An 8,908-nucleotide genomic window follows, 5' to 3' on the forward strand; every position below is an offset into this window, starting at 1 on the left:
ATATACATTGGTGAAATGAATTAATGAAAGACTAACTAGCTGGATCTGGAATAGTCAAGGAAGACATCAGGGAAAAATCAATGTGTAAGTTGAAATTCAATGAATGAATCAGAATTTACAAGGCAAACTGGATTGGTAATATATTTGTTCTTTCATGATGATAAGTTTACATAATCTAAAATTTAATTTTTAAGCCCTTAAAAGTAAAGTATAAAAATATCCGCCCATATTTCTGGACTGTCAGTACCATGTGGTTAAAGTACATATTTACATTGTTCACCCTTGAGTCAAGGAGAAAAAGACATCTACTTCATACTTAGTGGTTGTAGAATAAGTAATGTTTCATAATGAACTGATGAATGAATACACATTACACAGTATTTTGGAATTCTAATCCTTTATGTTTGTAAGTTTGGGAAGGATATGTGTATCAGTATCAGGAAATTAATCTGCCATTAATAAAATACTTGAACAGGTAAGAGTTTATTTTCTTTTTAGTTTAGCTATATTTTTTTTTCTTTTTCAACTTTTATTTTAGGTTCATGGGGTACATGTGCAAAGTTGTTATATGGGTAAATTGTGGGTCACTGGAGATTGATGCATGAATGATTTCATCAGCCAGGTAGTGAGCATAGTACCTGATAGGTAGTTCCTTTTATCTTTCCTCTCCCCCTACTCTACCCTCATGTAGGCTCTGGTGTCTATTGTTCCTCTCTTTGTGTCCACATATACTGAATGTTTAGCTCCAGCTTGTAAGTGAAAACATGCACTTTTTGGTTTTCTGATCCTGTGTTGATTTGCTTAGGATAATGGCCTCCAGCTGCATCCATGTTGTTGCAAAGGACATGATTTTGTTCTTTTTAAATGGCTATGTAGTATTCCATGGTATACATTTACCACATTGTCTTTATCTGGCCCACTATTAATGAGCATCTAGGTTGAGTCCATGTCTTTGCTGTTGTGAATAGTGCTGTGATGTGCATATGAGTGCGTACGTCTTTTTTGGTAAAATGGTTTATATTCTTTTGGGTATATACTCAGTAATGAGATTACTGTGTCGAATGGTGGTTCTAAGTTCTTTTGGAAATCTCCAAACTTCACTCTTCAGTAGCTGAACTAATTTACGTCCCCACCAGCAGTGTATAAGCATTCCTTTTTCTCCACAACCTCATCAACATCTGTTACTTGCTGACTTTTTAATAACAGTCACTCTGACTGGTGTGAGATGGTATCTCATTGTAGTTTTGACTTGCATTTCTCTAATGATTTGTGATGTTGAGCATTCTGTATATGCTTGTTGGCTGCATGCATGTATTCTTTTCAGAAGTGTTTGTTCATGTCCTTTGCCTATTTTTAATGGAGTTGTCTGCTTTTTGATTGTTGGTTTAAGTTTTTTTATAGATTATTTGTCAGATGCATAGCTGTCTGCTTTCTCTGTTGATAGTTTCTTTGCTGTGCAGAAGCTCCTTAGTTTAATTAGACTCACTTGTCTATTTTTGCAATTCCTTTTGGAGACTTTATCACGAAACCTTTGCCAGGGCCTATGTCCAGAATGGTATTTACTTGGTTTTCTTCTAAGGTTTTTTTTGTTGTTGTTCGTTTGTTTGTTTATTTAGTTTTAGGTCTTACACTTAAGTCTTTAATCCAGCCTGAGTTGATTTTCATATATGGTAAAAGGAAGGGATCCAGTTTCAATCTTCTGCATATGACTAGCCAGTTATCTGTGTACCATTTATTGAATAGGGAACTCTTTCCTTATTGTTTGTTATTGCCGACTTTGTTGATCAGATGGCTGTAGGTGTGAGGCTTTACTTCTGGGTTCTCTAATCAGTTCCTTTCATCTAGGTGTCTATTTTTGTGCCAGTACCATGCTGTTTTGGTTATTGTAGCCTTGTATATGGTTTGAAGTTGAGTAGTGTGATGCCTTAGGCTGTATTCTTTTTGTTTAGGATTGCTTTGGCTATTTGGGCTTTTTTGGTTCCACAAAAATTTTACAATAGTTTTCTCTAATTCTGTGAAAAAAATGACATTGGTAATTGGATAGGAATAACACTGAATCTGTACATTGCTAATTGCCATTGTAAACAAGCAGTATGGCCATTTTAACAACATTGATTCTTCCTCTTTATGAGTATGGAATGATTTTCCTTTTGTTTGTTTCCCCTCTGATTTCTTTCAGCAGTGTTTTGTAACTTGCTGTACACTTCCCTGGTTAGCTGTATTCCTAGGAATTTTATTATTGTGTGGCTATTGTAAATGAGATTGTGTTCTTGATTTGGCTCTCAGCTTGGACGTTTTTTGATGTATGGAAATGCTACTGATTGTTGTACATTGATTTTGTATCCTGAAACTTTACCGAAGTTGATTATCAGTTCTAGGAGCCCTTGGGCAGAAATTATGGGGTTTTCTAAGTCTAGAATCATATTGCCTCCAAACAGAGATAGTTTGACTTTGTCTCTTCCTATTTGGAAGCCTTTTTTTTTTTCTTTCTCTTGCCTGATTGCTCTAGCTAGGACTTCTAGTACTATGTTAAATACGTGCGGTGAGAGTGGGAATCCTTGTCTTGTTTTGGTTCTCAGCAGGAGTGCTTCCAACTTTTGTCCATTCAGTATGATGTTGGCTATGCGTTTGTCATAGACTGCTTTTATTATTTTGAGGTATGTTCCTTCAACACCTAGTTTGTTGAGGGTTTTTAACATGAAGAGATGTAGAATTTTATTGAAAGCATTGTCTGTGTCTATTGAGATGAGCATGTGATTTTTGTTTTTAGTCTTGTTAATGTGATGAATCATATTTACTGATTTGCATCTATTGAACCAACCTTGCATCCCAGGAATAAAGCTTACTTGATTGTGATAAATGAGCTTCATCATGTGCTGCTGGATTTCATTTGCCAGTATTTTGTTGAGTACTGTTGCATCTATATTCATCAGGGATGTTAGCCTGAAGCTTGGTTTTTGTTGTCTCTATCAGCTTTTGGTATCTGAATGATGGTAGTCTCATAGAATGAGTTGGGGAGGAGTCCCCCCTCCTTCAGTTTTAGGAATATTTTCAGTAGGGCTGGGAAGTACTAGCTCTTTACACACCTGGTAGAATTTAACTGTAAATTTGTCTGGTCCAGGGCCTTTTCTGGTTGGTAGTTTCTTTCTTTTCTTTTCTTTTTTTTTTCATAACTGATTCAGTTTTGGAACTGTTATTGATCTGTTCATGATTTCACTTTTTTCATGGTTCAATCTTAGATTGTATGTTTATAGGAATTTATCCATCTCTTGTAGGTGTTCTAGTTTGTGTGCAGAGGTGTTTGAATGGTCTCTATTTTCGTTTTTCTGTGGGGTCAGTGGTAATGTCACTTTTGCATTTCTGATTGTGTTTATTTGGATCTCTGTCTTTTTAAACATCTGTCTAGCTAGCTATCAAGTCTTATTTATTCTTTCAAATAACAAACTTTTGGTTTTGTTATTCTTTGATAGGCATGCTCACATCTCAATTTCCTTCAGTTCAGATCTGATTTTGCTTAATTTATTTTCTGCTAGCTTTAGAGTTGGTTTGCTCTTATTTTTCTGGTTCCTCTAGGTGTGATGTTAGGTTGTTAATTTGAGATCTTTCTAACTTGTTGATTTAGGCATTTAGTGCTATAAACTTTCTTCTTAATGCTATATTATCTAGTATGTTGTATCTTTATTTTCATTAGTTTCAAATAAGTTTTTGATTTCTGCCCCAATTTTATTCTTTACCCAAAGTCATTCAGGAGCATGTTGTTTAATTTTCATGTAATTGTATGGTTTTGAGAGATCTTCTTGGTATTGATTTCAATTTTTATAGTGGTGTTGTCTAAGAGTGGGGTTGATATGATTTTGAGGTTTTTAAATTTGTTGAGAATTGCTTTATGGCCAAGCATGTGGTCATTCTTAGAGTATATGCCATGTACAGATGAGAAGAATGTATATTCTGTTGTTGTTGAGTGGAATATTCTGTAGATGTCTGGTAGGCCCGTTTGTTCAAATATCGAGTTTATGTCCTGAATATCTTTGTTACTTTTCTGCCTGCGTGATCTGACACTCTCAGTGGAGTGTTGAAGTCTCCCGCTATTATTCTGTAGTTATCCAGGATTCTTCATATGTTTCTAAGAGCTTGTTTTACGACTCTTGGTGCTCCAGTGTTGGCTGCATGTATATTTAGAAGAGTTAAGTCTTTTGGTTAAATTGAACATTTTATCACTATGTAATGCCTTTGTCCTTTTTTTTAAAAAAAAAAAATCATGGTTAGTTTAAAGCCTGTTTTGTCTGAAATGAGAATAGCAACTCCTGCTCTTTTTTGTTTTCCATTTGCTTGATATATCTTTCTCCCTCCCTTTGCTTTGAGCCTATGGCTGTCATTGCATGTGAGATGATTCTCTTGATGGCAACATATTGTTCAGTCTTGCTTCTTTGTCCAACTTGCCACTCTGTGTCTTTTTTTTTTTTCTGAGATGAGGTCTCTGCCATCCAGGCTGGAGTGCAGTGGCACAATCTTGGCTCACTGCAGCCTTGACCTCCCAAGCTCAAATGATCCTCCCACCTCAGCCTCCCAAGTAGCTGGGACTACAAGCATGTGCCACCATGCCCAGCTAATTTTATTTTATTTTTGTAGAGAGGGGGTGTTGCTATGTTGCCTAGGCTGGGCTCAGCAATCCTCCTGCCTTGCCCTCCCAAATTGCTGAGATTACAGGTGTAAACCACCATGCCCAGCCACCATCTGTGTCTTTTAAATGAGGCATTTAGCCCACTTACATTCAAGGTTAATATAGATATGTGAGGATTTGATCCTGTCATCGTATTGTCAGCTAGTTGTTATGTAGTCTTGATTGTACAGTTGCTTTATAGTATCAGTAGGCTATGTACTTAAACGTGTTTTTGTGGTGGGAGGTACTGATATTTCCCTTCCATGTTTAGCACTCCCTTGAGGACCTCGTGTAAGGCAGATATGTTGGTTATGAATTCCCTTAGCTTTTGCTTGTCCGAAGAGGATTTTATTTTTCCTTTGCTTATGAGGCTTAATTTGACTGGATATAAAATTCTTGGATAGAATTTCTTTTATTTAAGGATGCTGAATATAGGCTTTTCTGGCTTGTGAAGTTTCTGCTGAAAGGTTTGCTGTTAGCCTAGTGGAGTTCCCTTTGTATCTGACCAGCACCTTCTCTCTAGCTGCCTTTAATATTTTTTCTTTCGTATTGACTTTGGAGAATCTGATGACTGTGTCTGGGGGATGGCCATCTTGTGTAGTATCTTACAGGGGTTTGGTGAATTTCCTGAATTTGCATGTCAACCTCTCTAGCAAGGTTGGGGAAATTTTTGTGGACAATATCCTCAAATATGTTTTCCAAGTTGCTTTCTCTCTCTCCATCTCTTTCAGGAATGCCAATGAATTGTAGGTTTGGTCTCTTTACATAATCTCATATTTCTTGGAGGTTTCATTCGTTTAAAAAATTATTTTATCTTTATTTTTATCTGCCTCTATTGATTGAAAGGAGTGGTTTTAGGCTCTGAGATTCTTTCCTCAGTTTGGCCTTTTCTGTTATTAATGATTCCAATTGCATTCTGAAATTCCTGTAGTGAATTTTTTATTTCCAGAAGTTCAGTTTGGGTCTTTCTTAAAATGTCTATGACATCTTTCAATTTTTGGATCATTTTATTCTATTCCTTGGATTGGATTTCAACCTTCTGTATGTAGATGAGCTTCCTCGTCATCCAGATTCTGAATTATCTGTCATTTCAGCCATTTTGGTTTGTTTAAGAACCACTGCTGGTAGCTAGTGCAGTCATTTGGAGGTAAGAAGACACTCTTGACCTTTAGAGCTGCCAGAGTTCTTGCACGGGTTCTTGCTCATCTATGTGGATTGATGTTCCTTTAGTCTTGGAAATTGTTATCTTTTGGATGGGGCTTTTTGCATTCACACTATTTGATGCCCTCGAGGATATGACCATCGTATAAGTTGGATTTGGTGGATTGGCTTCATTTCTGGATGATTTCAGAGGGTCAAGCCTCAGCTCAGCACTCGTAGGCTACATGTTCTAACTCTGGGGGGCTGGGACTAGGCCTGTGGCTTTGTTCTCTGGCCCTAAAGGTTAAACACTTGCTGTGCTAGACTGGCTGAGGTGTGCCCTGTCTGCTGGCAACAACACTCTGACAGGGGCTGCTGGCAAAAGCACTCCAGTAAGGTGGCTGTGGGTACCCACACACATGCATACTAGTAGGACAGTGGGGGTCTTTGCACATGTGTGTGCTGGCCAGGGGTCCGCACACACGTGTGCCGGTGGGGCAGCACGGGGAGGCCATGGGTGTGTGCATGTACCCTGAGGGGAATGCTGTGGGGGGATGCACACTGTTGGCAGTCTGTCTGCAAAAGTGCTCTGACACTAGGTAGGGTCTGCCTGCAAAAGATCTATGGCAGTGGCTACTGGCAAGCTGAGGCTGTGCTGCAAGCAGGTGTGGTGGCCAGGCAGGGACCCTGGGAGAGGCCAGCAGAGAGAGGGTCACTCAGATCAGATTAGTCCTGTCCCATGGGCAAGAAAGTTCTACTCTGTCCAAGTCTAGCAGCCAACAACGGGTAGAAACACCTACAGGACTATGGTGAGCCTTGGGGGATGGGTGCCTATGGCATTGCTCCACTGCAGTCATTCCCATGCCACTCTGGGCTCCACACAGGCTGGAGTTCTGTCTCTATCAACTCTCTGGACAGTTCTCCCTGCCAGCTCAGATGTCGCTGGGGGTTGTGGGGTCTCCCACAACTGGGATCCCGGAGGTCCACGGCAAGAGTAGGCCACTCCATGCCTAGGTCACTCACCCACCCCTAGGAGCTGCTCAAGGCCAGGAACCAGTCCAGCTACTTGGCAACCCTGTGAAGAGTCCCCAGTTTCCTTCTGTTTCAGCCCAGGGTCTGCATCCTCCCTCTGTCCACTCTCAATGCCTTATTTCCGAAGATCTGTTTGGAGTGTGCCAGTCTACCTGATGGTCTGGTCTTTCTCTATGGGAGAAGCTTTTCCTGGCTGCATCTAGTCAGCCATATTGGCTGTCCCCCAGAGTATAAACTTTTAACAAACAAAAGATGTATAGACTTATAAGTTTTAATTTTATAATTTATGATGTGCTTTTTCCATTTAAAAAAGTCTTATCTATTTTTTCAGTTGATTATTTTAATATTTAATTATTTAACATGCCTAGAAACTCTTCAGAAAGTATCTAAGTGAACGTATATCCCACTATGTAAACTATTGTCCCAGAACCATATATTATGTAATACTTTTCTTTATCCTTTATCATATACTAAATTCTTACATGTACTAGGCCTTTTTTCTGTCATTTCTAGTTTTTACTGCTATTTACCTACTTAAACATTTATTTAATTATTATATCATTAACATATGTTTTAGCACCTGGTAGGGTTATCACCTCATTACTTTTATTTATTCACTTTAAAATCCACCTGCATTGAAATGCTCCCCAAATGGGTGGCCTGTCCTCTTGGCTGTAGATATCTTAGGTGTGTTTTCCCTCCTCTCTGTTGGCAATTAATTTTCTTCTGACCTCTGCTCTTACCATCCCTGTGGGTTTTGAAGTCTGAGAAGTAGGGAGAGAAATATATCAGAGTCCACTCTTTCATGGATGCATCTGATCTCAAATTATGATCAAATTTGTAGCTAGTGTCACAAAGCTATTCTCTGTGCTGTATTGTGGGAACCAGTGCCAACTAGATAGTAATGTCCAGGAAAGGTCTCTGAGATCTGCCTGCTGGCCTCATCCATGCTCTGGCTGGAAATTCTCTTAGAGCTGGAGGGCAGAGGCTGGATCCTGCATCAAATATTAATGGAATGAGGGAGTCACCATTTACCTACCCTGTCCACTCTGCTTTCCCTGTGAGCATACTGAAGTTAGTGCCAGAGCACCAGGAAGGCTGTCTGAAGATGGAGCCAGATGTTTCCCTTGATAGCTGCAAGCTGCTGTAGGACCATGGTTACGGAGGCTCCATTCTAGTTTCTATTTATAATTTCAGATAAACTTTATAATTTGTCAGGTTCTATAAAAAATCTTTTAATTGAAATTGTACGGAACGAATCATATTTATGCACACATATAAGGCAAGCCCAAATATAATAGGTCTAAAGCCCACCATACTTTTTGATGAATCAGAAGCTAACTCCAAAAAAGTTTCTATCAGTTTTTTTTTTTCTTTCAGAAAGGGTCTCGCTCTGTCACCCAGGCTGGAGTGCAGTGATGCCATATCTGCTCACTGCAACCTCCGCCTCCCGGATTCAAGCGATTTTCCTACTTCAGCCTCCCGAGTAGCTGGGATTACAGGTGTGAACCACCATACCCGGCTAATTTTTGTATTTTTAGTAGAGACGGGGTTTCACGACGTTGGCGAGGCTAGTCTTGAACTCCTTGCCTCATGTGATCCACCCACCCGCCTTGGCTTCCCAAAGTGCTGGGATGACAGGCTTGAGCCACCATCCCCTGTTGGTTTGTACTTCCCAAATTTAAGGATGAAATGAAATTAAATAGCCTAATGTTTACTCATAACATTTTAGGTGTTTATTAAGATACGCGCTTAATTAAAATAGTACAGAAAGTAATGTATTAATTTAAAAATGAATTTTTTACTCTCTCAAACATTATTAAACTATATTCAAACTTTTCACTTGTGTGTTTGCCACTGGCACCTTTACTATCACTAGAGTCCCTTGTGAGGCCATCTAACCATCATCATCAACTTCACTCCTATCTCTGCTGACAGGCAACACTTGGATCATTCCACAATGACATCACTGGAAAATTTTGTACCAAATCAGAGAAACCATGCATATAATAATGAGACTGTTCTTTGCCCTTTTTATATTAAAAAACCCTGAAGATGTGTATTCTTAACAACTGC

This window comes from Symphalangus syndactylus, chromosome 15, assembly GCF_028878055.3.
Source record: "Symphalangus syndactylus isolate Jambi chromosome 15, NHGRI_mSymSyn1-v2.1_pri, whole genome shotgun sequence".
In the NCBI taxonomy this organism is placed as follows: Eukaryota; Metazoa; Chordata; class Mammalia; order Primates; family Hylobatidae; genus Symphalangus; species Symphalangus syndactylus.